General features: G+C 56.4%; 1 long non-coding RNA gene across 1 annotated transcript; it reads left to right on the forward strand.

Annotated features, from left to right (window-relative positions):
* Positions 1-1,767: 1,767 nt before the first annotated feature.
* On the forward strand, positions 1,768-12,532 carry LOC132663735 (uncharacterized). Its single transcript, XR_009603254.3, has 3 exons — positions 1,768-8,245; positions 9,009-9,261; positions 10,729-12,532. It is a non-coding gene; the product is annotated as an uncharacterized LOC132663735 (long non-coding RNA).
* Positions 12,533-26,595: the final 14,063 nt, after the last annotated feature.

The raw sequence follows: 26,595 nt of genomic DNA on the forward strand, positions 1-26,595 counted from the left end.
GCTCCTGTTCCCCTCAGAGTCCTCAGGGCCCCACGCTCCTGACCCCTGGGGCTGGGCCGGCTCCCTCCTGCCCTCTGCACCTTCTGCACAACCACCAGCAGCGGGGCCCGCGGGAACTTGTTTAGGCTCTTCCGTGATCTGTGCCTTTCCCAGTAACCCGTTTGTGAGACATTCTTGTACAAACACAACTTAGAGGCAAACAGGACGAAGACTTTTTTTTTTTTAATTTTTTAACGTTTTATTTATTTTTGAGACAGGGAGAGACAGAGCATGAACAGGGGAGGGTCAGAGAGAGGGAGACACAGAATCTGAAACAGGCTCCAGGCTCTGAGCTGGACGACGACTTTTAAAAATGCCACTTACATGCGCTCAGGGCCATGATCAGTTTAAATTGGCCAAGTCTTCGCGCATTTAAAGCTCAGGGAGACTTACGCCCCTCGACCGTTTGCGTGTGAGACGCCCGGTTGGAGACTGGGAGAAATCAGTGGTGTGGCTCTTGGGTCACTTTCATCCCCAACGTTTCTGAGGATGAGCGTGAACAATGGTGGTCGAAAGGACCATGGCAGAGAGGAGCTCACGGGCCACTCAAGGCGAGGCACTGAGTTCCATCTCTGAGATAGTCGTGCATCACACAGAAGAGCTTCTTGCGAGGTGAGACCAGGAGAGAGGGGAATGGTGGCACGGTTAGGGATGGCCGGCGTGTGTCCAGTCAGCTGTACTTACCAGGGAATTTGTGCCTCGTAAACTAAGCCTACTTCCCTACCCAGCCTCCAGCCGGTGAGGAGGGTCGGAGCAGAAGCTGGCAAAGTTCTGTGGGTTTTGAATTACTTGACCTGCCCTGGGCTCCCGGCGGTGTCGTCTGGGCTTTGCGTAAACACAGACTGGCACATGACACTTTGGTGGAGTGACGCTGCGTGTCAGGAGATGGTGCAGATCAAAACCTCAGTGTGACGATCTTTTCACCTCAGGGGCACTCTTGGGTGCTCGTGGCTACGTCCCGTGACCCATGTCTGCGTGTGTGCATGTGTGCACGCGTGTGTCCCTGAGCAGACACACCTGCGGCCAGCCCCGCTGGGCAATGGTGCCGCCTGACTCGTCTCCATGCAGCTCCACAAAGCACATTGCTCCCCGGCAGGTGGCCCTGGCACGGTGGTCAATTCTACGCATCAACCTGGCCAGGGCAAACAACTGCCGTGAAGGGATTTTTACATATCTGCATAATATTTACATCAGTAGACATTGAGTAAAGCAGACTGTCCTCCATGATGTGGGTGGGGCTTGTCTAATCAGTTGAAGGCCTTAAGAGGAAACAAGACTGACCTCCCCTGAGGAGAGAATTCGGCCTCCAGACAGCCTTCAGACCCAAGATGCAACATCAGCTCTTCTTCCCTGGGTTTCCAGCCTGCCAGCCTACCCTGCAAATTTTGGACTTGCCAGCCTCCACAGTTGTGTTAGCCAATTTATTTTTTTAATGTTTTTATTTATTTTTTGAGAGAGAGAGAGAGAGATCGTGAGTGGGGGAAGTGCAGAGAGAGAGGTAGACACAGAATCCAAAGCAGGCTCCAGGCTCTGAGCTGTCAGCACAGAGCATGACGTGGGGCTCGAACCCACGAACCATGAGATCATAACCTGAGCCGAAGTTGGACGTTTAACCAAGTGAGCCACCTAGGTGCCCCTATGTTAGCCAATTTCTAAAAATAAATCTCTCATCTATCTATCTATCATCTATTATCTATTTATCTATCTATTAATTATCTATCTATCATCTATCATCTATCTACCTTGGCTCTGTTTCTCTGGAGAACCCTGATACTCAAGATCATGAGCTCATGGCACCTTTCTCTTGGGCAGAAGCCAAGCAGTGTCACCATCAGCGACCCTGCCCCTGAGACACTGTCCTGGCTCTCCAGGGTCCCCGGCCAGAGAAGGAAGTAGGGAACAGAGCTGCCAGGCTGCTAAGAGGAGGCAGACACAGCTCGGTCTCAGACAAAGCAGACAACAAAAGTTTCTGGCCGGAGAAAAGCCAGCATGGAGAGAGATAGCTGGAGAAATGGAAATCCCCTGGTTCCCCTGGAAAAGTGGAGTCAGAATGATGGCAGAAAGGGGCCACTGGCTGTGGTGTTCAGGAGCACGGGCTGAATCTTGCCTCAGCGGAGCCTGGAGCAAGGCTTCTTATCTCTCCCCTGCAGTTGTTCTCGGGCATGTAGGCTCCTGAGCACTTTCTGAATGTGGAGGGCTGTCTCGTGTCTCCAGGGGCTGTGTCCGTTCCTCACGGCTGTGAGCCCCTCCCCACCCACCACCACCCTGCCCGCTGCACAGAGCCACAGACCTGGACCCCACCTGGCCCCAGGCTGTTAGTGTTTGTGTCTCAGTCTGGGTCCTTCCCAAGGCAGGTTCCCAGACCATTTGGTGGCAGTCATTCATTTGGAGGTGATTACAGGAAGCTCTGGGTCAGGGGGAAAGGAGGGTACCGAGGAAGGGTGGGCCCCTGTGCTCAGTGCTGCCGGGACCCCCTCCTCGGCATTGTCCCGTGGCCGGGCCCCTTCTCCGTGCAGGGAAATCCCAGGAACTGACTGCCCAGCCTTTCTCCAGAGCTGTCTGCAGAAACGGCAGGTGGCCTCTGGGGTGGACAAGGGGCCAGGGCGGGGCACCCGTGGGCACTGCCCCAGCTGACCTCCCCCACCAAACGTGGGCACTGTAACCCTCAGTTTTCCTATAAACTCCAGCAGCGATGGCCTCACTCAGCTTTGTGTTCCCACAGTCTGGCCCCCGGGAACCCCCAGATGTACTGGTCACACGAGGAAGGAACTGAACGCCCGCAGCATCCAAGTGGCTGACGGAGACGGGTCACTTTGCTTCTGCCAACCCCGCCTGCTTTGCCAGCAGAGCAGAAACGCACCGGGAGAGGCGAGCCAATCGGCCAATCCACTTTAAGGTAGTCTTTGGAAACGCTCTGCTCAGCACTGATCCGGACGGCCGAGAAGAGAAGGGGTTTGCAGTGTGACCCCTGCCAAGGAAGACTGGTATCTCCTGGAGGGGGCTCGGAGCTCGCGACATTGGACCAGAGCAGCAGCGGCTCCGGGGACGGGCTTCAGGTGCGCACAACGGGCAGGGGGAGATTAGGAGATCTTGAGCCGTCAGCCCGCCTCCCTCTGCCCTTTCTCCCCCAGCATATTGTGAGGTGTTTCCAGTCCATGAGGAGCCCCAAGAACTCTGCAGTGAGCGCTGAGACACGGAGCATTCGGTAGCCCCCTGGCCTTGCACCTGCCCCACCACGTTTCCGCCCATCTCTCGGGCACCCCCCCTTCGCCGCCCGCCACACGGCTCCACGGCCGCCGAAGCCAGCTCCAGCTTCCTGTTGGATTTGTTCCAGGAAGACGGGGCAACGAATTGAAGGAAGCAAACCTTGTATGAGAAAACTTCCCCGCAGGACACGGGATCAGGAGCTTCACACATTCTCCAGAGTCGACCGTGGCCGAGTTGTTCTCATTCCCACCCTCAGATTCCTGGGGGGCTGGTCACAGCGGTGAGCACATCGGGGTCAGCCTAGCTAGAGAAGAACGCGTTTCAGGACTTGGGAGAAAGGCTGGCCCGGTGGTGGTTGATGGGACAAGGGCGTCCCTCTGCGCGGCGGGGCCCTTGGTACAGGGAGTCCAGGAAATCGCCCCAAAATCGTACACCTGTGGACTTTGGCTGCTGAGAATTTATTTGCTTAATATTCTGGCAATCAGCTTGTCCCTTCTGTGTATCGTTAAGCACGAGTTATTGGACGGAGTAGGATATTTACAGTTATGCCCCAGTGATGATTTCTGAGCATTTGTTTGCTCAAATAAGCTTGTGCATTTTTAGCAACTGTTTATCTTAATCTGAGGTTTGAGAGAAAAGAAGTGTGTGAGACCAGAACAGCAAACATTACCAAGGAAGGAAAATGGGGAAGGACAAGTAGACCGCAGACTGATGTGATGTGTAAAACTGATAAAAATTGAGACGGAACAGTTGAAAACCAGAAAAACAGAGGTGAAAAGCAAACGAAACAAAGTGAGAATGACCAAGAAACGATGGAAAGTTTGGAGGGCAGAGCAGAGAAAATTCGTGTTGTACCACGAGCGCCGGGCGGGCACGATCAGAGGGTCCTGGCTATCGCAGCCGTGGCGGGCTGGCGGGGTGACGGCTGAGGGGGCTGAGCGGGGAGAAGCGGTAATCGGGAGTCGCAGCCTGGAAGTTCTGGCTGCTCAAAGCCGCAGGAGCTTATCTACTGGCCTCCCAGGACACCCACCTATTCCGAGGCTCGGGGACCACACGTCGGCGAGCGACCCCAGGTGCACCAGACCCGCTGTGCGTTATCATCCACGACCTGGACAGCGAGGAGGAACCACCTGGGGCTCCTCTCCCGCTCCTGCCCCCGGCTGCCTTGCAAGCAGCCTCCCTCCCTTTGGGTGGTTCTCAAAATGTTGTAACGCGTCCTGCAGAGTAAGACCCAGTGTGCTGCTTGAGCGCGAGCTGTGGGTGCAAACTTCCAGGCTTTGGCGGAGATGACCCCTGAAACAACGGTTTTCTACTTTCACTGGGGAGGGGGGCTCGTGACCTGTGCTAATTCACAAAACCAATTTGCCACGATTCTAGCCAGTCGCGGGGAGCTTCGTATGCCGGCCTCTGGACGCAGCTGAATAGGACTCCCTTTCTAAAGACCATCCGTGGTACCGGAACATTGATCCTGGGAAGCATGTAACTTCACGTGAGTGATTAAATACTTTAGGGATGACTCAGAAAATCTTAAACTGGGCGGAAAAGCAAAGGAGACAGTTGCCAAAAATAAGGCTGGGACCCCCGAGGGTATGGATTTCTCTCCTGTAACCTGCGGGGACATAGGTTCGTGCCCCACTCTGAGGTCTCCGGGCTTCTCCACAGAAAAGCCCACCCTGCCCTCTCTTCTTGAACAGGTAGCGTGGAGAGCTCGGGGTGCAGTGAGGGCCGAGCGGGGCCCCGGGAAGCTGGACAGTGCAGGGCAGCGCTCTCCAGCTCCCCTTCTCCTCCGTGCCTAACACACACGGCGGGCAGCCTCAGATTCGGGGGCGCCCCAGGCACAGTCAGAGCACTGCCAGAGCTCTCCTCCAGCGCCTTCCTGCCGTACCCGGGGTAAAAACCCAAGCTGCTTACCCGGCTGGTGGTGACCAGCCCCTCAGACGGCCGCGTCCTAACCCCCCGAGCCTGCGAGTACGTGACCCGACGTGGCGAAGGTTGTGGAAGGAAGCCTCTCAGCTGACTCAGGAGAAAGAATAGCATCCTGGGCTTTCCAGGTGGGCCCAACATAATCCTGAGGGTCCTTGAAAGGAGAGGAGAGCATCAGACAGATGGCAGCATGGGAAGACCTGGCCCGGCGGCCCCAGAGTTTGAAGCAGAAGGGCCACCAGCCAAGAAATGCAGGCAGGCACCTGGACCTCGGTGTCAGACTTTGGACCTGCAGAGCCGTGGGGTAACACATCTATGCGATTTGAAGCCACCAAGTCTGAGGTCACTTGTCACAGCAGCTGTAGGAACCCAATGCCACGGCTCACAGGGTCTGTCCCTCCGACCTTGGCTTGCTTCCCCCCCATCTTGTCTCAGCATGTCTGGGCAGAGGACTGTCTCACTCTTCCCGGCAGGCCACACCCATTCCTACCTCAGGGCTTTTGCACTGGCTGCTCTTTCCACAAGCAGCCACAGCCGCAGGCAAGCGCGTCTCCAGAGAGGTCTTCCTCGCCGACCTCAGCACTCCCGTTCTGACTTGCAGTGATTTGCACAAAAGCCATCAAACCCGACACACTCACCCCGACGTCCCATGACATGTGTGTGCACAGCCTCGAATGTGCTCACTCCTGGTCGTTTCTATTTCTATCTTATTCCCACAGTCACTGCTTTTTCTTCTTTGCATGATCATTTCCCTTTGTGTTTCTTCTGTTGGTTTGGCATCCACACCTAGCAACATTTCATGGGCTCCCTAAACCTGGCCCTGGTGAGGACACACCCTTGCTCATTGTAGCTCGCGGGTGTCGAGGCTGGCTTCACGTCGGGCTGAGAATGGAAAGCCCAGCAGGCGCCTCCTGGAGACCCCGACCCCCAGTCTCACCTGCCCAGGGGCCCCAGCGGGGCCGTTAAAGCAAAGCGCATCAGTGTAGAAACACACTGTTTTCACTTTCCAGATGGTTCCCTGGGAACATGGTAACAGCCATATTTGAGATTCACGCCTTGCAATTACATTTTTTTTAAAAGCCACAAATACTTTGACATCACACATGCAGCCGGGGAAACAGCAGCTGTCCCCTCGCCCTGTAGGCCCAGGCCTGGGTGGGGGTGCCCAGCTCCCACTCCTGAAACAAGAGGATGACCTTCCCCATGAGACCCTCCAAAGTATTTGACCCCAATGTCCGGAGTCAAAGGCAGAATCAATCTAAGGAAAAAATAAGATAAAATCCACGGTGAAAGCCGAAGACATTGGTAGCAGTGACGGGTGCTTTACAGAATCCAGTTTGGTTATAAATGTAAGTTGAGCTTCTGAAACACGAGCGAGAAATTGGCCAGGACTTTCGCGAAGAGGAGACGTGACCCCTAGCTCTGGCCAGGTCTCCCGGCTTCCCCCCGAGGAAGGCACGAAGCAGACCACCGTGTCTCGGGACTCCTGGGAAGGGGTCCACGGCGGACTGAGTTCAGCAGGGCGAGCGTGCAAAGCGCTCCCGGCCACACCGCGTGCACGGCCTCTCTGGGGCCCACGGGCTCCGCGCCTCTTGTGGACTTAGGCCAAGTCTGCGTGGGGACTCTGACACGGTTTCCCAGCCTGAGTCCATCTGATGGGCCGCCGGCGAGTGCCGACTGTGGCCCAGGGCATCAGCCTCAGCTCCCGCTTGCCGCGCTGAGGGGTCCTCCTGCTCCGGGGCACTACCATCTCCCGAAGGCCTCCTGACACACCAGCCTTTCCTGTCATTGTGCGTCTGGGCCTGCGTTCCTGCTCGCCGTGCCCGGCTCTGTGCCGTGTCGCGAGCGAGCGCTGGTCAGGCCCTCACCTTGACGGATGTCCTCTCAGTCTAGGCTCTGCCTGCACAGGGATTCGGGAGAGGACACTGCTCAGAAATTCTGATGCAGAAATCGTCTGCACGTCTCAGAGAGACACAGGGGGAGCGGGCTGAGTCGAGGAAGGAGAGCTCCAGCGACGAGCCCACAGGTTAAGTTGAACGTCTGGCTTTTGTTTCACAGACTCCGTGCCAAGCGTCACGAATGCCCTTGCTTTGAGGGTCATCTGTGAAAAGTACCAGGATGAGAACTGTCTGGTGTCATTCACTCTCCTGACTGCACTGTCCTTATCCATCTCCCCAAAGTGCCTCAGAACTTTAAAGACCAGCTGTGTTCAGGGGGGCACCTGGGTGGCTCTGTCAGTTATGCGTCCGACTTCGGCTCAGGTCAGGATCTCGCAGTTCGTGAGTTCGAGCCCCGCATCAGGCTCTGTGCTGACAGATCGGAGCCTGGAGCCTGCTTCCGATTCTGTGTCTCCCTCTCTCTCTGCCCCTCCCCTGCTCATGCTCTCTCTCTCAAAAATACATAAAAACATTAAAAATTTTTTTAAAGAGCAGCTATGTTCAGAGTGCCAGAAAGCTGTCTCGAGCTTTGCTGTGGTATAGTTTTTTCCACATTAATGAGACACTGTGCCCAGCCACCGCCTCTGACCGTTCTTCCTGTATCCGAAGTCATGGCCAGTAAAGCATCCGCGTTCAGGTGGTGGTTAGGAGGAGGGGATTTCCCTAGACCACCAAGCCAGGGTTTTGCCCACTTCCCTCCTGCGGGCCTGCCTCGGGAATTCCTGGACAGTCTGCGGGCCACTGACTGGTGACTTGGAGTAACTCCGAGGCCGGGGGCCGGAGGAGCCCGCCCCAGCTGACCACATCCTGCCCTGGCCCAGGGCATTCTGGGAGCTTTGCTGATGGGCCCCGGCAACCAGTCCAGCCTGGGAGGGGAGTCTCCTTCCCTCTGCCCCAAGAGGGAGTGCGGACCGGGGCCAGGGGGTGCCTGCATCTTCCTGGGAGCCACCCAGGGTCCTGTCACCAGAACCGCACAGCCGTGTACCCACCTGTCCCCTTCACTCGGCCTGTTCCTCCTTAGAATGCTTTTACCCATAACGCACCTCAGGGCCAACACTTTTACCTAATTAGGACAGCTGAGCCCTGGCCTGTCACATTCCTGCCAAGGAGAGGACGATGGCCGGGCCCGGGAGCAAACGGTAAGGCTGCCGTGGGCCGCTTCCGTAGAGTTCCTCCCTTCCAACAGGAAGGAAGTAGAGGTCCGGGGCAGAGCTGGTGGGTCAGTGGCTGTGACATGGGAGCGTGTACATGTCCCTTCTGGTTTCTTCTGTTTCCTGAGTGGAAGAACAAAGCAGGGGGTGACGGAAAGGGCGCGGGCATCTACGTGTGGAGGGGAGCTGGGGAAAGGTTGTCTCTGAGCAAGGTGAACAGGGGGCTGGGGGCTGGGGGCCTCTCAGGGCCACAGGGGTGTAAAGCGGGCCGATCAGCAGGAGCTCTGGAGTTCTCCCCGCCCGCCTTTGGCCGCTCGGCCAGTGGTGCCGTCAGCACAGGGTCTGGCTGAACCGCTCCCAGGACCGCACAGAGAGGGTGGAGTTTGGGAGGGCTGGAGCGAGGGGGGCGGGGGGGCTGACTGTGGGAACAGACTCCTTCCTCCCTGGGGAAAGGCCAGGACACTCGGGAGACAGACACAGCAGCCCCAAGGGACATCCTGATGCAGGGCTGGCAGGAGCTGGCAGCGTGAGCAGGAGAGTGAGGGGAGCCATCCAAGCACAGGGACATGAAGCCCTGGAGGGTGGAAGCCTCGAGATCCAAAGGGCGTGGGACGACCCGTACCTCCTCCAGCAGATTGGGACGCAGGCTCGGGTGACCCAGACCCGGTTCGGCAGCCCCCAGCCCCGCTGCCCAGGACTGGATCCTGCAGGGTCCCGAGGCTCCAAGTCTGCGTTTCTCCCGACCTCCCAGTGGTGCTGAGCTCTGTCCCCGCTCTGGGAGAAGGTCTCGAGAGCAGGATCTGCCACCAGGCTCACCTCTGCCTGACCGCTTACACCAGCCAGTGGAACACGCCTTGTAGCTCTCTGGATGTCGACAGATAATGTACCTGTTTATAGAGAGCAGCCGACCAGAAGCACAAGTCACCATGTCTGTGACCCTCCCGGTGAGCGACCACAGCATTGTCCACGCCTGCCAGGCCACCTGCCGACCCTGTGGCTCAGAGGTGAATGTTCTGGAAACCCCCTCCCCCCACCCAGGGCTGCCCCCGGCCCTCTGCCTGCCTTCTCCATTGAGGCTGCAACAGGGAGCCCCTCCCAAGAGCAGAAAGTGTGGCCACCACGTGGGCTCACATGCCCACTGGGTTGGGACACCTGCCTGCTTCAAAGGCTACAAAGGCCCGGACCTTCCGGGACAGCTGGAAACTCCTTGGCGTGACCACTGGCAGGTCTGACTCTTCCTGCCACTTTGCCAGCTGGACCTCTCGCCTCCGCCCTCACACCCACAGACCTCAAGCCATTTCTACCTGTGTGTGATGCCCAGAGGGCACATGCTGTCTGGGCTTGGAGCCCACCCCGCCACCCTCCCCCACTGTGCCCTGGGTGAGAGCCGCCCAAGAGGGTGTCGTCCTCACTCTATCGGTTATTGGCTCTTTGAGGACAGACGTTTGGTCCTGTTCTGGCCTGCCACCACAATGGTAGCTGGTGGAACGAATAAAACATAAACGAATGACAGGTGAGAGGGAGGGGGAGCATTTCGTGTCCAAGCCCTGTTTTCTGGATCTTTCCAAGGCCCTGGAGTTTACTCTCTACCTGACACAGTGCAGGGAAAAGTGGGCCTGGTGACATCACTGGGTCTTTATCAAAGCCCAAGGAGGCAGAGCATAAGCCTGTGAGTGAAGCTAATCTTCGGCTGGAAGGATGCTGGAGGGCAGCTGCTGTCCTGGAAACCCAGGCGAGTGTGGTATAAATGCCACACGCGTGTTGGAAAATTCTAGGCTAACACAGAAAATTCTTTGCCTCATTGTAATCCAAATCAAGTAAGACTCAGAGAGGGAAGAAAGTAAGGGAGTTTTCATCTTGAATTGTCTTTCAACACAGTTTACAGGAAATGGGGTGAAAACACAAGAGACAAAGTGGTAACTGGCAGGAAAGCTTTAAACATCATCATCAGACCCTCCAGGCATCAGAAATAACGGCTAAGCAAGGAGCTCAGGGGGTGCCAGGTGGCCCCCAAACTCTGCCTGCAGAGAACCGTGTTGTCTGGACCTGGGGACTCTGCTCCACACATGTGCACACACAGGCTTCACACGCATGCACACGCATGCACACACACTCACAGACACAGCACAGCCACACACAGACACACATCCACTCATCCAGACACATACACACTTATGTACACCTAGAGACACACAGACACAAGCACACTCACACACACACACATGCACACTCATGCAAACACGCAGGCACACACAGACACACACAATGACAGCATTGGGAATGACCGAGTGGGAATAGCCAAACAGGAAACCGATGGAAGAAGGCAGGGCCTCTCCCTGAGCCTCCCGCACAGCTGCCATCCCGAGACTTTCCCTCTCAGGCCTCCTGGGATTTGCCTCCCTGGGTTGGATTTCTCAGGTTCAGGGCCTAGGCTTATCTCTTCCTTCACTTACTCCCTCGTTTTGCTGCAGGTGTTTTCGCAGGTAGCTCCCCAAGACGGTTTGAATTCTTGCTGCGTCTGAGAAGAACATCTCTGTGATTCCCTCGGATGTGGTGGTCAGTTTGGCTGGGTGTAGAATTCCAGGCTCCATTCCGGAAACTGTTTTCTGGAGTGGCTGCACCAGTCACATTCCCACCAGAGTGACTCAGTTTCTTTGCACCTTCGCCTTCACCAGCTTTTGTTCTCCAAGGTCATCTTACAAACATTTTTGGTCCACGCATACGTTTTTGTTTCTGGATATCCAATCGCTGCTGCCTCATGTGTTGAAAAGACAATTCCTCCTTCACTGAATTGCTTTTGCAAATATCTGTCAAATATCAATTAACCATTCCATGTGGGGCTATTTCTGGGTTCTCTGTTCTATTGATTCACATGTCTTTCCTTCTGCCAACACCATGGTCTCGATTAATGTAATTATATAATAAGTCTTGAAATCTGGTACAGTGACTCCTCCCATTTTATTCTTTGTTTCCAGAATTGTGTTAGCAATCCTACTTCCTTTGCTTTTCCATATAAACAGAATAATTTTGAATATTTAGAATAACTTAGAATAATTTTGTTTATTTCTGCAAAAAAAAATTTACTGGGGTTTTGTTAGGAATTGTGTTAAACCTGTATATCACTTTTGGAGAATAAACTCCTTTATTATGTTGAGTTTTCTAATCCATGAACATGGTATGTCTCTCCATTTATTGAGATCTTTGATTTCTCTCTTCAGTGCTTTGTAGTCTTCAGCTTGTGCCTGTTTTGTCACATTTGCACCCAAGAATTTAATTTTTTTAGTGATTTTAAGTTGCACTGTATTTTTAATTTCAGTTTCCATCTGTTCATTGATAGTATAGAGAAAAACAATTGATTTTTGTAAGTTGATCTTGTATCCTGTAGCCTAGTTTATTAGCTCTAGGAATTTTTATTTGTGTATTTTCCTAGATTCCTTAGGATTTTTAGGAGGACCGCCACCATCATGCTATCTGCAAATGAAGGCACTTTTGTTTCTTCCTTTCTGGTCTATATACATTTTATTTCCTTTATTTTCCTTATCTAGGACTTCCAGGACAATGTTGAATACAAGTGGTGAAAGAGGGCATTTTGTCTTGTTCCTGATCTTAGAGGAAAACATTCAGTCTTGCATCAAGTATGATGCCAGCCATAGAATTTCTATAGATGCCAGATGCTCTTTTATTAAGTTGAGGATTTACTCTACTCCTAGTTTTTTGAGGATTTTATCATAAATAGATGTTAATTTTGCCAAATGTGTTTTCTCCATCAATTGATATGATTATATGGTTTTTCTTCTTTAGGCTGTTCATATTACAGATTGTATTGCTTGATTTTTGAATGTTAAGCCAACATTCCATTCCTGTAATAACCTCAATTTGGTCATGGTAATTGTAACCTCCATGTAATGCTGAATTCTACTTGCTACTATTTTATTAGGAATGTCTGTGTCTATACTTATGAGGAACATTGGTCTGTGGTTTTCTTCTTCCATGCCATCTTTGTCTGGTTTTGGGATAGGATAATTCTTGCTTTAAAAAGGATTTGGAGGGGCGCCTGGGTGGCGCAGTCGGTTAAGCGTCCGACTTCAGCCAGGTCACGATCTTGCGGTCCGTGAGTTCGAGCCCCGCGTCGGGCTCCGGGCTGATGGCTCGGAGCCTGGAGCCTGTTTCCAATTCTGTGTCTCCCTCTCTCTCTGCCCCTCCCCCGTTCATGCTCTGTCTCTCTCTCTGTCCCAAAAATAAATAAAAAACGTTGAAAAAAAAAATTAAAAAAAAATAAAAAAATAAAAAGGATTTGGAAAATCATTTTTTATTTTCTGAAAGGGATTTTTGGATTTAGTATTATTAATCCTTTTTTTATATGTCTTGGTAGAATTCTTCAGTGAAACCATCTGAACTGGAAGATTACTTTTTTGAGATCTCAGAAATTATGAATTCCACTTCTCAGCCTGTGTACTTCCTATTGGAAGAATTGCGGAGATTTGTGCTTTTCAAGGAACTGGTCTGTTATATCTAAGTTGTCAAACGTATGTGTGTCGACTTGTTCATAGTCTCCCCTTATTATCCTCGTAAGGCGCTCTGGGTGTGACACCTTCCGCTTCATCCCCAAGATTCACTTCTGTCTGATCCCGTCTTGCACAAATTTGTCAATTTATTGATCGTTCAAAGAACCGCCTTTTGCTTCATTGATTATTTTTCTGTTTTAATTTATTTCGACTGGTTTTCTTTTATCCTTCCCTCCACTTGTTTTGGAGTTTCTTCTGCCCCTCTTCTTGTGTCATGAGATGAGAGCTTAGATGATTGATCTGAGACTTTTCCTCTTTTCTAAATGCAGCTTTTGAAAACATCTTTTAATCAAGGAGAAGGGTTTGTGCACGGCTTCAATTAAATTAATAAAGAAGGAAAGCTTTCCCCACATGTGCATTGTGTAGAAAGTTGCAAACTTCTATGATCCATTGAAATACCCAGATAGTTAACGTGGTCCCCACTGACTGGTACAACGTACCATTTTCCGGAGGGGGACTCTGACACGCAGAAATTCAAGTGTCAGAAGAATTAAGAACGACAGTAGGAACAAGTCCCCCACTCCTCTGCCCACCACCGCGCTCCAGCCTGCTCTAGCCATCCTCCAGGCTGAAGTAGGGGCCGTCCGTAAAGGATCCGGGTAGATTCCATCCAGTCTCCCCAAACCGGCCGCTCACAGTCCAGAATGGAGAGCAGATGTGGGGGCTGGCCAGAGTGAGGGTCTGCGGATGGTGTCCATCATCCCCGCCTTCCTGCCCTCCTGCTCCAGCCGAGAGCAGTGGAGGGAGCGGCCCCTGGACCCCTACGCAGGCACCCCACAGGCACCCCAGGTACTGGTCGTTCGTGCAGTAAGTTCAGGCCAATGTGCTTCAAGAAGGTTGCAACCTCCAAAGGGCCAAATTAGGTCAAGAAAGTCCAAGTTGGGGGGGCATTCTGCCACTTACTAGCTGTGTGACTTTGGGCAAGTGAACGGCCATCTCTGTGCCTCGGTTTCCTCATCTGGAGGATGGGATGGTCCCAGTCTTGGGGGCTGGGTCTCCTGGTGTGGTTAAGGAGTGATTCTGTGTGAAGGTCTGGGGCAGGAGTGAGCACCGGGTCAGCGCTGATCTCCACTCTCACGGTCTCATCAAACCCCTTCGGTCCTTTCTGCTCTAAACCCACAGGCCTTTGATGTTGGAGGAGTGAGGAAATCTGCAATTACGGTTACCTACTTCCATGGTCGCCCGGTGTCCCCACCCCCACCCCCAAGCAAACCCTCTCTCAGCCACGAAACAGCAAAGTAATTCAGCGCGGCTGCAGACACTCGTTCACAGAGCCAGGAGCACGGGAGGAGTGCACAGAACCGGTCCGAGCAGAGCACGGACAGGTCTGCACACAACCACGCCGAGGGCTGCACGCTCTGCGAGCGATTGGATAAACACAACCGGCGTTTTTGTTGGGTTGCGCTGCAGACGGTGTGCGCAGACAGGCTTCCTAAGCGGAGGCCGCGGCTCCCGCAAGCCGCTCCCCACCCCACGCCCGCCCCCGTCTTGCAGGAGGGGCATCTGCGAACACAGGGCACTTTTTGGACTAATAGGACTGCAAGCGTCCGAGGGCTGCTGCCCACCCGGCCCCCCGTTTGTAGGCTTCAGCTGCAGACGCCGCTGCCAGCCCTCGGACCACTCTCAAAATGGGACGGGATCCGGGGCGCCTCCCTTCCCCACCCCCCCCACCCCCCGCCCAGCCCATCCTTTCTCCTCCGGCTCTCAGAAGACAGGCTTGCAGGAAAGCATGTGCGTGCACACCGCACAAGCTCATGAGATCGCCTCCCCAGGCTGATTTCACACTTCCCCCCGCTCCCACTGAACCTTCTGCCCAGCCGACCACCAATTCCGAGGCTCCCACACCCACTTCAGGTCTGGTCGCTTGCTAGAACCACCCACAGAACCCAGAGAAACACTTTACGGATGTCTCTGGGCTTATTGCAAGGGGTGCAATTCAGTGGCAGGCAAACGGAAGAGACACGCAGGCAGGGGAGGGGAGGGGGCCCAGAGCTCCGCGTGTCCCTCCCAGCACCAGCCCGGGGTGTTCACACCTCCCCGGGGATGGGGGCGGGAGACCCGCAAATGCCAGCCCTCTGATCACAGGGCTGGTGTCCCTGTCGTCGTCCAGCCCCATCCCGAGGCGGTCGCCTCCCCCAGCCACCTCCCCCGGTCATCTCATTAACATACAAGAGAAATAAACTGAGGCTTTTAGGAGCTCTGTGCGAGAAAAGAACAAAGACCAAATATTTATTTTGTGTTTTACCAGAGGGTCCATGTGTTCATGTTCCGTGGAGGGTCGAACACATTACGTCCCTCACAGTGCAGTTCCTCTGTGTACACACCCGTGCACATGTGCACACACAGACACACGTGCACACACACAGTCGCACACTTGCACGAACGCAGACACACTAGTTAGGTGCCCGTACAAAATGTGAACAGAATAATCTCGGGATCTCCGGTGGCTCCTGGCTGACCGCGCAGCGTGGGAGGAGAAAGGGAGGTGTGACTGAGGCAGGGAGACGGGTCGCCAAGGTGCTAACTGCGGAAGCCACCATGAATTCATGAGGTTCAGCTTCGCTCGGTGTTTGTCGGCCAGTGAATACTTACTTGCAAGAGGTCAGCGAGTCCCAGGCTTCACTCGGGTCCAGCCAGGGTTACTGCGCAAAGGCCAACTTTTGTTTTGCCAATCTGTATCCAGGCTGCTGTTTGAAAGCCATTTCTCCCCGGTGCCGGGCTCCTTTCCTCCTACCCAGCACCCCTCCCCCCCCCATCCTCCCAGGGCTCGTCCCCAGTGAGCTCACACCACATCGTCCCGGGTGCACGCCTGCAGAGAGGCGTCTGGAAACCAAGGAAGGTGGGGTGCACATTTACTCAAGAGAAGAGCCAACGCAGAACTCAGAACAGGGGTGGTGCCCACTAATTCTGACCCAGGGACCCAGACAGCACCCGGGATCCAGGAGGCAGAGGCTGGGAGAGGAAAGGGAGGCAGAGAGGAGGCGCATTTGCAGGCCAAAGCGTCCGACCTGCCTTCGCAGCCACTCAGCTCCTGCAAACTGCCTGCAGCACCCTGGCCCTGCCGGGAAGGTCCCCCGTGGCTCCACATCCAAGCTCCCTGCACCTGCTGGCCAGGCTGTAGGCACCAACACGCTGGGAAAGTGAATGTTTCCTTTCGTAAACTTATAAACAAGTACATGTTACGTTTATACGGTGATATGTGATATGTAATAAGTTTGTACGTACTGTAGTCAAGTCTGGGGCCAGATGGTTTTTCAAAAGCATTCACATATAAATTATACTATCTTTTGATTTTATTCTCCTAAGTCTAGACTGGATTTGACGGCCTGAGAAAAGAGCTGGAGAAATTTTTAAGTTATTTGGTACCTGACATTTTATTTTTCTCCAACTTTTTGTTACGAAAAAATTTCAAACATCCAGAGAAGGGGAGCACGTTGTACAACTCCCCACCACGTCCGCTCCCCAGCTCTGGTCACTGATTTTGTCCTCTCGACCTTCTGTGCAAGTATCGTCTTTGCTGAGTCATTTGAAAACAAGTTTCGGACATCAAGACATTTCACCCTCAACAGCTCATCTCCTAGAAATAAGGCCATTCTTCCAGATAAGCATTGTGCCATCACCACACCCAATTAGCAGTACGGATGGGTCTGTGATACTCCGTTCATACCGAAATGTCATCACAATACTTTCGTGCTGCTTAGGTGATCGGGTTCATCCTTGTTGTTAGAAATGTTGCTTCTTTTTAGCTGTTTTCATCCTAGAACCAATCCTACCCTTTTCCTGACGTTACCCTGTTTGAGGGATGCGCTAGGTCTGGCTCTCGGCACCTGTCTGGTCTTTTCTCCTGGTGTTGTTTACCGCGTGCTCTATCCCTCCTCCTTCCCGTAAACTGGACGTGAGGGCCGAAGTGTTTTCAGAAAGACCACAGCGTCGGCGATTGCGTGAGCTGGTTTTCGACCCCTACCGTCAGACTGACCCAGCATGGGTGGTGCTGAGTTTGAATCCCCATGAAGGCGTTGACAGCCAGACGTCTCCGATGAAAGTGGAGGGTGGGTGTTTTTTCTTCCCCGGGTGGCACTGTGTGATTGACACACTTTCACGTCCCCTTGTCCCGCTCAGTTATCTGAGGGGTGCAGAATGCCGAGCTCCTAATTCTTCCATTCCTCCCGTACTGATGAGCTGACATTTTCTGTGAAGAGCTTTCCCTCGTTACTCCGGGAGGCAGAGACCCTCAGGGAGGGCTGGTTTCCTGGAGAGAAGGAGGGAGAGAATATGTCTCTAGGGGCTGTGGGGGTCACACAGAGGGCCCCCCCCCCCCCGTCAGGGTCCAGTGTCTGAGCCTTAAGGCCCAGGGAGGGAGGAGCTGGGGGTGGGGGTGGGGGTGGAGCACTGCTTCAGTGAGAGGGCTGTGTGTGGGGAGAATCTCTGGGGGAAGGAAGGTTTTCCTGAGAGGATTTTCAGGAATGCCTCTGTGTCACGTCCCCGCCTCTCCCTTGGGGCGCCTGCGGTAAAAAGCCCCACTGTTTTTCAGGGCTTCTGGGGCTGTTTTTGGAGGCATCACCAGGCCTCAAGTTTGCCCCGTTACGTCTGATTTCACAGGCCCTCAGTGAGTGGAGACGCGGGCACCAGCCACAAGGAACAGCAGCCTGCAGCTCATCTTACCCGGCATGAGGCACCTAGTTGAACAGAATTACTGATAAGCCAAGTGCCCGGTGGGGTGCAGATGCAGAAGCCAGCACGCCGCGTGTGCCCTCCGCTCTGGCGTGGGGCCGAAGGAGTGTCTCTCTCTCTCTTCCCCTCCGCTGGGCTGGATGCTGAAGGAGGCACGTTCGATCCCACTTGCAACTTGGGACAGAAGTGGCTTCCGGAAGCTTGCGCAGGGCTCGCTGGTCAGCCTGGAAGGCCTCCACGCAGAGGGGGCTCACAGCAGTCAGGGACTCGTTAAGCAGCACCGAGGACCAGCATCGGCCCTCCTGGGACCCGGAGCTCCGCAGCGCCCCCAGCCCCAGGTTCTCCAGGGCAGGGGTTTCTCTGCCAGCAAAGCGCAAACCCCGCCGGGTGCCCGTCAGGGCTCAAATCGCTCCAAATAAGCACTCGCTCCCAGCTCCAGAGAATGCTGGACAGGGCTTGTTCTCTGGAAGCAAGAGGCCTCCAGATCTGGGGCAAGTACCCCAGGGACCCTTCCCCTGTCCTCCACCACCCTCCTGGTACCCCTGCGGCCTCCATCCTGCCTGCCCAGGGACGTGCACCCTGGCTTTGGGCATCAGGCCCTGCCTCCTTGCTCTCCTTTCCTTCTCGTCCCTCTCTTTCTCCCAACCTCCAGAAGCTTCCAGGAGTGGTTGCTGTGTTCATTCACCTGGCTTTTACCTTCCTTCTCCAGTGGAAAATTCTGTAGTCTAGTCACCTCCCCGGGTGTTCTTCAGCAGCACCTCCCATGGACTACTTTATTCAGCCACACAAAAGGGTCCAACCTGTGTGCGACAGCGATCACTGCGATTGGCCCGCAGGCCCCGGAGCCGAGCGGGGGTGCACACGAGGTTGGGAGCCAACGAACAGGGTCTGAGCCACCAGCTAACCCGGCAGCCAGCCCGCGGTCAGGTAGTTTCAGATGGAAATCATTAAGATCACGAGGACGGGAACAGTAACAGCCGTCGTCGTCACCATCGTCCTCGTCGCCCCAAACCCTCGCTGTCAGCGCTGCAGACACCCGGCCCAAGTCTATCCACGGGCCCGGTTGGTACCTGGTCCAGCTGGGTCCCGCCCGAGACCCCGAGGTCGGCCGCCTGGAGCTCGCCAGCCCGTTGCAGCGTCTGGAGCCTCCTGGGGCAGGGGCTTGGGACGAGCTCGGCCCCAAGGGCTGAGGAGAGAGAGTGGAGGGCTCGGGAAGAGGAGCAGACGGGGTGAGGGGGGTGAGCACGGAGGTGGGGGGGGGGGGGAGCGGGCCGAGGCGCCAGGAGGTGGGAAGGGGGGGCGGGGAGATGGGCAGGGGAGATGAGGAGTAGAGGTGGGGAGGGGAGAACACAGGGAGGGGGGCAAGGAAGCGGGTGCGGGGGACGGGGAAGTGAGAGGGGCGGGGGGTGGGGGACGGAAGGGGCGGGGGGGCGGGGGGAGATGGTCTGGGACTTGAGGCGAAGGGGAAGTGAGGGTTCAGGGAGGCGGGGAGGTGAGGGCGCGCAGGCCGCGGAGGAGGCGGGGAGGGGGCGGATTGCAGGGGCAGAGGACGCGGGGGAAGGGGGAGAGGGGGGCGAGGCGGCGGGCGGGAGGGGCGTGGAGGAGGCGGGGAGGGGGCAGCAGGGGCGCAGGGCGCGGAGGAGGCGGGGAGGGGGCGAGTTGCCGGGGCGGAGGAGCAGTGGAGGGGGTGGGCGTCAGGGAAGGAGGAGGAGAGGAGAGGGCGGGTTGCAGGGGCGGAGGAGGCGGGGAGGGGCGGGCGCAGGGGTGGAGCGCGGGCCCGCCCCGAGGCCGCTGGAAAAGTTTGCGCCCCGGCGCGCGCGCAGAGGCTGAGCCAGCCGGTCCGTGGACACGCGACGGGGACGCGGCGCCAGCGCGGTGGCAGGACGAGCGCGGGCGGGACCCCCGGCCGGAGTGCGACCCCCCCCCCCCCATCCCCGCCCCAGGACTGCCCCGCTGCCCCGGTCCAGGCCGCTGGGAGCGGAGGAGGGGTCGCCGGGACGCGGGCGGCCCCAGTGCCCTCCCCAGACGGAGGTGAGTCGGCGGCGGGGCCGGGGCGCAGAATCTGGGCGGGCGAGTCCAGCCGGGCCCTTTCTCGCCAAATTCCAGCCTGTCCCGGGCGCGACGGGGACCTGGCAGGGCGAGCCACCACCTCAGCATCACGCTGTCCCCCGGGCCACCCATTCCGCGGCGGACAGGGGATGGTTCCTTTTTGCCCACGGCCCGACCGGCTAGACTGAGCCTCCCCTTAACGACCCGAGTGCCGCTGTCCCTCCCGGGACGGTTAGCAGGCCAGGCGCCCTTCCAGGACGAGCACCTGGGGGCTCCGGGGGTGGGCCTTCTCCTGGGAAACCATTCCTTTACATCACATGCGCGGCAAAATTCCACCTTTTCCTTCTGTTTCTCAAAGTAGGCGGTGGAGACGGCCGGACTCGGGGCTGGAGGTCACGGCCCCTACCCCCTAGGTGCAGCCCTAAGGGTCCCATGGGACAGCGGTGCCCGCCTTCATAGCTGACATGAGGCCTGGGGAAGGGGCCGTCGCGGGAAAGTCGTGCTCTAACCCTTCTAACGCCGGGCTCCAAGTGGCCTGCCTCTCCCCTCTCCCTTCTGGCGCTGGCCAGTCCCGGGGACATATTCTTTGTGGGTTGTTATATTTAGATGTAAGAGAGGAACTTACTGTGGGTTCTTGAAAGGGAGAACACACTGGGTTAGGAAGATACGGGGGGCTCTTCTGGAAGATTATTTCTAAAGGGGAGGGTGCACCCTTACCCACTCCAGAGTTCGGCATCTTTCTAAAGTCTGGAGGTTGCGGTTGGAGACAACGCGGTACATAATCACCTACTTGTAATTCAGCTCGTCAACGTTCTCGTCTTCCTTCTTGGCGGTCTTGCAGGCATGGTTAAGGGAAACAATTGCTACAAAGTACCAGGGCTGGGTTAGGTTCTGCGGGTACGTGGCGGAGAAAGACGGCCGTGTCATGGCTGATGGTGTGGCTGTGTGTGTGTGTGTGTGTGGCACTCCACGGCTCGTGGGATGTCTGGATCTGTACGATGTCTCAAGTAACCGAGGCCGAGCGCAGTGCCGGAATGAGTAATTTTGTGGCCGTAGGAGGGCCACACGTGGGGTGTTCTCAGTCAGCAAACCTTCACATCCGGCCTCTGACACCAGAGACTAAAAGTCAGCCCTTCGGAGCCTCCGGGTAAGAGACAGAAGGAATGGCTTCTCAACCAGTCCCATCTTTGAAAATGCTGCTTTTCCCCCTTGCGTTTCTGAACTTGGTAAAGTGCGTGGCTCTCCTGATTTGCTACCACGTGTGGGTAGTAGAAACTCCCGTTTCCTCCCACGTTGGCCCAATGATGTTCTCGGAACGCAGTCACCGCTTTTCCTGTCCCTGGGAACTAGGACACTGACTTGGTCGTCTGGGATCTTTTCCGTCCTCCTAAAGATGCTTCGATACCTACAGTGTATGCGTGTGTTTTTATGGTCGAGAAACGAGAATCAGAGCGTGCCGTCGTCTCGAAAATGTGGGGGTTACCCTGCTGTGAAGCCCCTTTTTTTCTGCCAGGACTTTGTGCTGTGACACAGCCAGCTTGGCCACGGGGCGCCCTCAGGCCATCTGTGACGGAGCCGAGGGCCTGCTGGGGGTCACCCAGCCTTCTGTGCCCTCTCCTGTGGCTTCGTCCTCCTCCTCCTATGGGTTTGGAGCCACTTCTCACTGCTTGGGTCCTCGGCCCCCATTTTCTGCTGAAATAATTAATTGCCTCAGGAGACGCTCTGGAGCTTTCGCGCTAACGGAAGGCGCGGTGACCTCTGCCCCGTTGTGGAGACTCCTGTATCTCGGTCACTGTCGTGTCAGCAGTGGGCACGCAGTCGTCTATTGTTCTCTGTCCTTTTCCTTCTGATTTGGTGGAATTGCCACCGTGTCTGCGGGAGGCCAGGCGGCAGGCCACCGGGTGAGTCTGTGACGAGACTGCTCACTGCACGGCATGGCACCCAGGGGTGGCTCTGGCGTCTGCCTGGCACCGCGAGCGGGTGCCCGTCCTGAGTCAGTCTGCGAGGCCCTTTGGCCTGAAGACGTGACTCCCATCGCCCCGGTGTCCGTCCGCATGCGTTCCGGCATTCGGCCCCTGGTGACACTCTTGTCACCGTCCGGGTGAAGAACGCGAGGAGGGGCGGATGCTCCGGAAGAGCTGCCCCCTAACATGGTGCATGGGGATCACATCCCCGGGCCGGCCAGCCCAGCCGTGTCTTCCGGGCTGTGCCGCCAGGGACGGCGACCGCCACAGCGCAGTCTCAGTTTCCTTCTTCGAACATCCAAAAGGCAGATGCCGCCATGGGGACCAGACGTGCTGTGGCCCCGTCGTTCTGGGAAAGGATGGGAGGGACCCCACAGTTAGGGCTTCTTGGGCTCAGATGTCTCTTATTTGCATACGCCCTGGGTCCCCCCGTGGAGCTCACACCATCACGCATGAGAGGGGCAACTGTGGCAGGAGTCCAGTCCTGTGCCCTCACTAAGAACAAGCAGAGAAGGGGGAGTCTGAACAGAAAGCAGAGGGTAAGCCCTCTTGTATCAAAACCTTGACGGACGAGCCTGGGGACCCAGGAGAGAGAGACAGTGCAGAGGCAGACCCTGGGGCCTGTGCCCGGGCTCCTGGGTCCACCCCGCGTGCCTGGAGTGTGCCAGATCTGTGTTAACGTCTGAGGCTCACCTGCGCGGGAGAATGGCTCCTGGGAAAGCCGCCGGGTAGCAGGGAGCCTGCTCACAAGGGTTACTCACCGGGGGCTCCGAGCCTGGGCTGGAGCAGAGTGCCGGCATGGGGCGCTCCGGCTGTGTGTGAAGCCTCTTGCCGCGACCACCTCTAAAAGCCCCGCGGGGTCACCTCAGAAATCTGGGGCAAGGGGAAGTACTCATTAGCAAAAGAATTTCCTGGAGCGTTGAAATGGCCGGCCCCCTACTTCCTTCCTAAATTCTCATAAACGACAACAACAAAGTACTGCTTTCCAAGAAATTTTCCAAGCATCGGCAAAGGCTTGGCGTTTTAGCTCAGTTTAGAGGATGAACGAGTCGATTTCTCCGGGAGAACGTGCCTTTGAGAAATCTCACCCTGACTCTGACCAGGAGGAATTTCTCACTGTCTTCCTGTGCTTTTCTTGTTTGCCTGTACGGAGAGGGAGAGAGACGGACCCCAGACTTAGTGGAAATATTTTCCTTTACTTTTTTTCTTTTCCTTCTTTTTATAGTTTGTTTATCTTTCAAATTGCCATGTGTAGAGAAAGTGAATCACTAGCATAGACAGCACATCTGGAATCCATCGGCCGACCCGGGCCGGCCCCTGTCCGCGGATGCACCTCCTTGGAACAGAGGGGTGGGGAGCCCCACTGATGTGACACGGTCTAACCTGGATGGCTCACGGTGGCACCACCTTCTAGAAGGCGTCTTAGTCCTTCTCAGCAAAGGGAAAAAGCGTTGGTGCTGAAATGCCTTGAGGCAGACTTGACCCCACCTTCGTGAGGATGCCGGGAAAACTGTAGGTAGTGATCTCTGTTGAGTCCGTCCCCTGGGCACTGGGCGTGGGCAGTACATCTGTTCACCGTGAGATGCACACACCTCCCTGCTCGGCACGGGTGAGCGGGAGGGGTGTGCGGGGGTCCCGGGGACGTGGGCACAGCCCGTGGGAGCGAGAGTCCTGCCGGTGGACATCAGCCCTCCGGAGCCTGGAAGTCGTCTGCAGCGAGCAGAGGTTCCTCCCCCGAGGGTCCGCACCGTGCAGCAGCTTCTGGAACAGGGCCGGCGCGCCGAGCCATACAAGACAAGAAGGCCCACCGCCACCTTCCTCAGCATCCTTTTTCGGCCGTTATTTCTGAGTTGTTCGGGGGAAATTAAGCAGTGATCAGATGCTTACAATGAAAAGCCAGACGGCGGTCACTACCAGCCCCAGATGCTTATCTTTTAAAATAAAACAAAATGTGAGCATAATGTATAAATGTCACCCCCGTGGGGACTTCTCCAGCCAGCCAAGTGCCATTAGTCTCTACAGGGACCCCTGTATCAGAGCCCCTCCTAGACACCAACACGATGCCCAGAAATCCAAGGCACCGCACAGAAGCACAGACACAGACTCCTGAGGACGCCCCCTTCCAGCCCCAGCCGCGCATCTAAGGACAATGACATGCGGCAGCCATCCTGTGTCCACAGACAGGTGCAGCCGTCCTTGACAGGAGCAGGAATTGCTGGATCTGAATGTACCTCCACGTAGGACTCTGCTGAGCATCACATCGGCACAAAGATGCCAGGCACAGTTCTATGCTGTGGGGTCCCATTTACGCAGAGGTCGGAAATAGACTATGGCCCTCGAGGGTATGAGAAGCTGGCCAGTGGGGTCCCCTTACTGGGAGGGGTGTTGGGGGTCCCCTTACCGGGAGGGGTGCTGGGGGTCCCCTTACCGGGAGGGATGCTGGGGGTCCCCTTACCGGGAGGGGTGCTGGGGGTCCCCTTACCGGGAAGGGTGTTGGGAGGTCCCCTTACTGGGAGGACTGTTAGGGGTCCCCTTACCGGGAGGGGTGTTGGGGGTCCCCTTACCAGAAGGGGTGTTGGGGGTCCCCTTACCGGGAGGGGTGTTGGGGGTCCCCTTACCGGGAAGGGTGTTGGGAGGTCCCCTTACTGGGAGGACTGTTGGGGGTCCCCTTACCAGAAGGGGTGTTGGGGGTCCCCTTACCGGGAGGAGTGTTGGGGGTCCGCTTCTCTGCAGGGTAGGCCAGGCTGGCTTCCCAGGAGCTGGTGCCTGCCAGCCCGACACTTCCCAGAAGGGACATTTCCGGCGGGCTGAGGCCCTGCCTGGCCCTGAGAAGTTGGGGGCAGGATGGGAGAGTATTCTTCCGGAAAACTCAGGTCCTGCCGCGCCTCTGAGACATGGAGGCAGAACTCGTCTGTGATGCTCTTGCCCACAAATAGCAGCCCTCAGATGCATCCCAAATCAGTCTGGCCTTTAGCCCAGCATGTAACTCTTGGGATGGAATCTACGTCCTAATGTTGAAAACCCAAAGAAAATAAGCTTTTAGTTCCACAGAGAGCCAGATGCCTTCCAGTTACACAAAAGGCGGAGAATAGCATTTAACAAAGGATGTTCTGAAAAAGTATGCTTTTTGAATGATGAATATTTCATCAAGGGAAATGATCAATCAAGCATTAGTGGGGAGATACATCCACCCTCAAGATGCATGGTTTCGGTGGCTCTCTGGCACGTCTTCCGTGTTTTCATTGTGGTCGGTTTACTGCTGGGTCCTGACTTTACCGCTCAGCTCAGTTCCTTCTGAACCCCGCATATGCGGGCAAGGGCACCCCTGCAGCCCTGCACCTGCGCGTCCTCTCTCTTTACCTCCAAGAGGTCCAGACCCAGCAGGTTTGGAAGGTCCCTTCTGTCCACACTGTCTGCGCAAGGCCGGGGGTGGGGAGCGTGCAGAGGCAGGACCGTGCGTGGCGTGGACTTCTCGCGGGGGAATCGGGCCGGAGACAAGCTGCAGCTGTGCCGAGGCTTAAGAACCTTCCCGATGTGGATGTGTGGAGCCCTGTCTCGTCGATTCACGAGCAGTTCGCACACCTCGTCCGTGTAGGTAACACTCACACGCTTCTGCGGTTCAGACTGTTGTGATGCTAGCTCACTCACCTGTGGTCGTGACTCACGTGGACCACGTGTGTACCATGGTCAGTTCCAGGGACGGAAACCCAGGTGAGGGCGCAGGTGTGAGGCAGACTGGTCTCGGTGCCAGCGGACAGAGGGGGCAGCGGGCGGGCTGGCGTGGGGCCTGTGTGTGCCCACCGCGGGCAGGGACATCGCCGTTCTCAGGACGGACTTAGATGAAGGTCCGGTGCCAGGGGAGGCTGGTGGCAAAGCCGTCCACTGGGCTGACCCGTGCGCCTCCAGACACACCCGTGCCTCCCAGAGGCCGGGCCCCCGGGGTTTCTGGAAGCAGCAGGGCATGGACGCTTCTGCGTGCTGGGGAAGTCTGCAAAGAAGAAATGGCACTGCCTCTTTCTGTCTCAGAGAACCCGACCCCCCGCTGACAGAGGGCAGGCTGACGGCACCCCGGGCCCTGAGCAGCACCGGGGGCCGGGGAGCAGTGACCTGGAGGGTGCCCTGAGGGGACCCGCGGTTTCCTCTCTTTCTCCTCCGAGAGCGGCCGCCAGCACTGCAGCCCTGGGTCCTTCCAGGACGAGCCCCTCTCGGGCCGTGTTGGTACCTGGCAGTGGAGCTCAGTGGCGGACTCTGACTTAGGGCTCTGACCTGAATGTTCCAAAAGTCAAAGAAGTCATGGCCGGGGAGTCGGTGGGCTGTCTTAAGCTCATCTCATTGGATCTTAAGTAGATACTTGCACGAATAAGTGTCGTTTTAAAACCCGTGGGCCCCCTGAAAGCCACGTCTAGCTGTGATGGTGACGTCCCCGGAGGTGCTGAGTGTGGCCCCAGGTGAGGGTGGGAAGTGTCAGGTTGGGGGACGATTAAAATCCGGGGCCCTGGAGAGCCTGGAGCTTGGCTTCTCACCTTCACCGGTTGTCTAGTGCCCCCGGGGGGGGGGGGGGGGAAGGGGGCGTGGCTTCCGGCTCATGTACACGCCTTCAGTTTGGGGGGTTCAGACAGTCTTATCTGAGCTCTGGATTTTCAGCCAAGTTCAAAGCCCAAGCGCTGGTCCCTGCCTTCCCTTCCTTCACCCTGGGTGGACGTATAGGCCTACATCCCGTCTGCCCCCCACCACCACGCCCTGCCGCCCCCAGGGAAGGCCTCTGGTGGCCTCGTGGCCCTGTCTCAGGCCTCGCCTGTGGGCCGTCTGGACCAGACTCTGTCCCCGGCCCTGGTACCTGGAAGGCGTCGCCCCACGTGGCTCCGGGCTCACCAGCGAGGCCTCAGGAGCTGGGTGGGCATGCTCCCGGGCTCCATCCTGTGTTCTTGTTGTCCTGAGATGACCCCATTTCTCCCCCGGTAACTGGGAATCATGGTTTAGCAGCTCCCGCCTGTGGATGAGGCTGGGTGGCCAGCATCCCACATGCCCGGAGAGTCCCCGACGGACGTTTATTTGGGTCTGTGTCATGTTACAAGAGTGAACGACGGGC

This window comes from Panthera onca, chromosome D4 (genome assembly GCF_046562875.1).
Source record: "Panthera onca isolate mPanOnc1 chromosome D4, mPanOnc1 haplotype 2, whole genome shotgun sequence".
In the NCBI taxonomy this organism is placed as follows: domain Eukaryota; kingdom Metazoa; phylum Chordata; class Mammalia; order Carnivora; family Felidae; genus Panthera; species Panthera onca.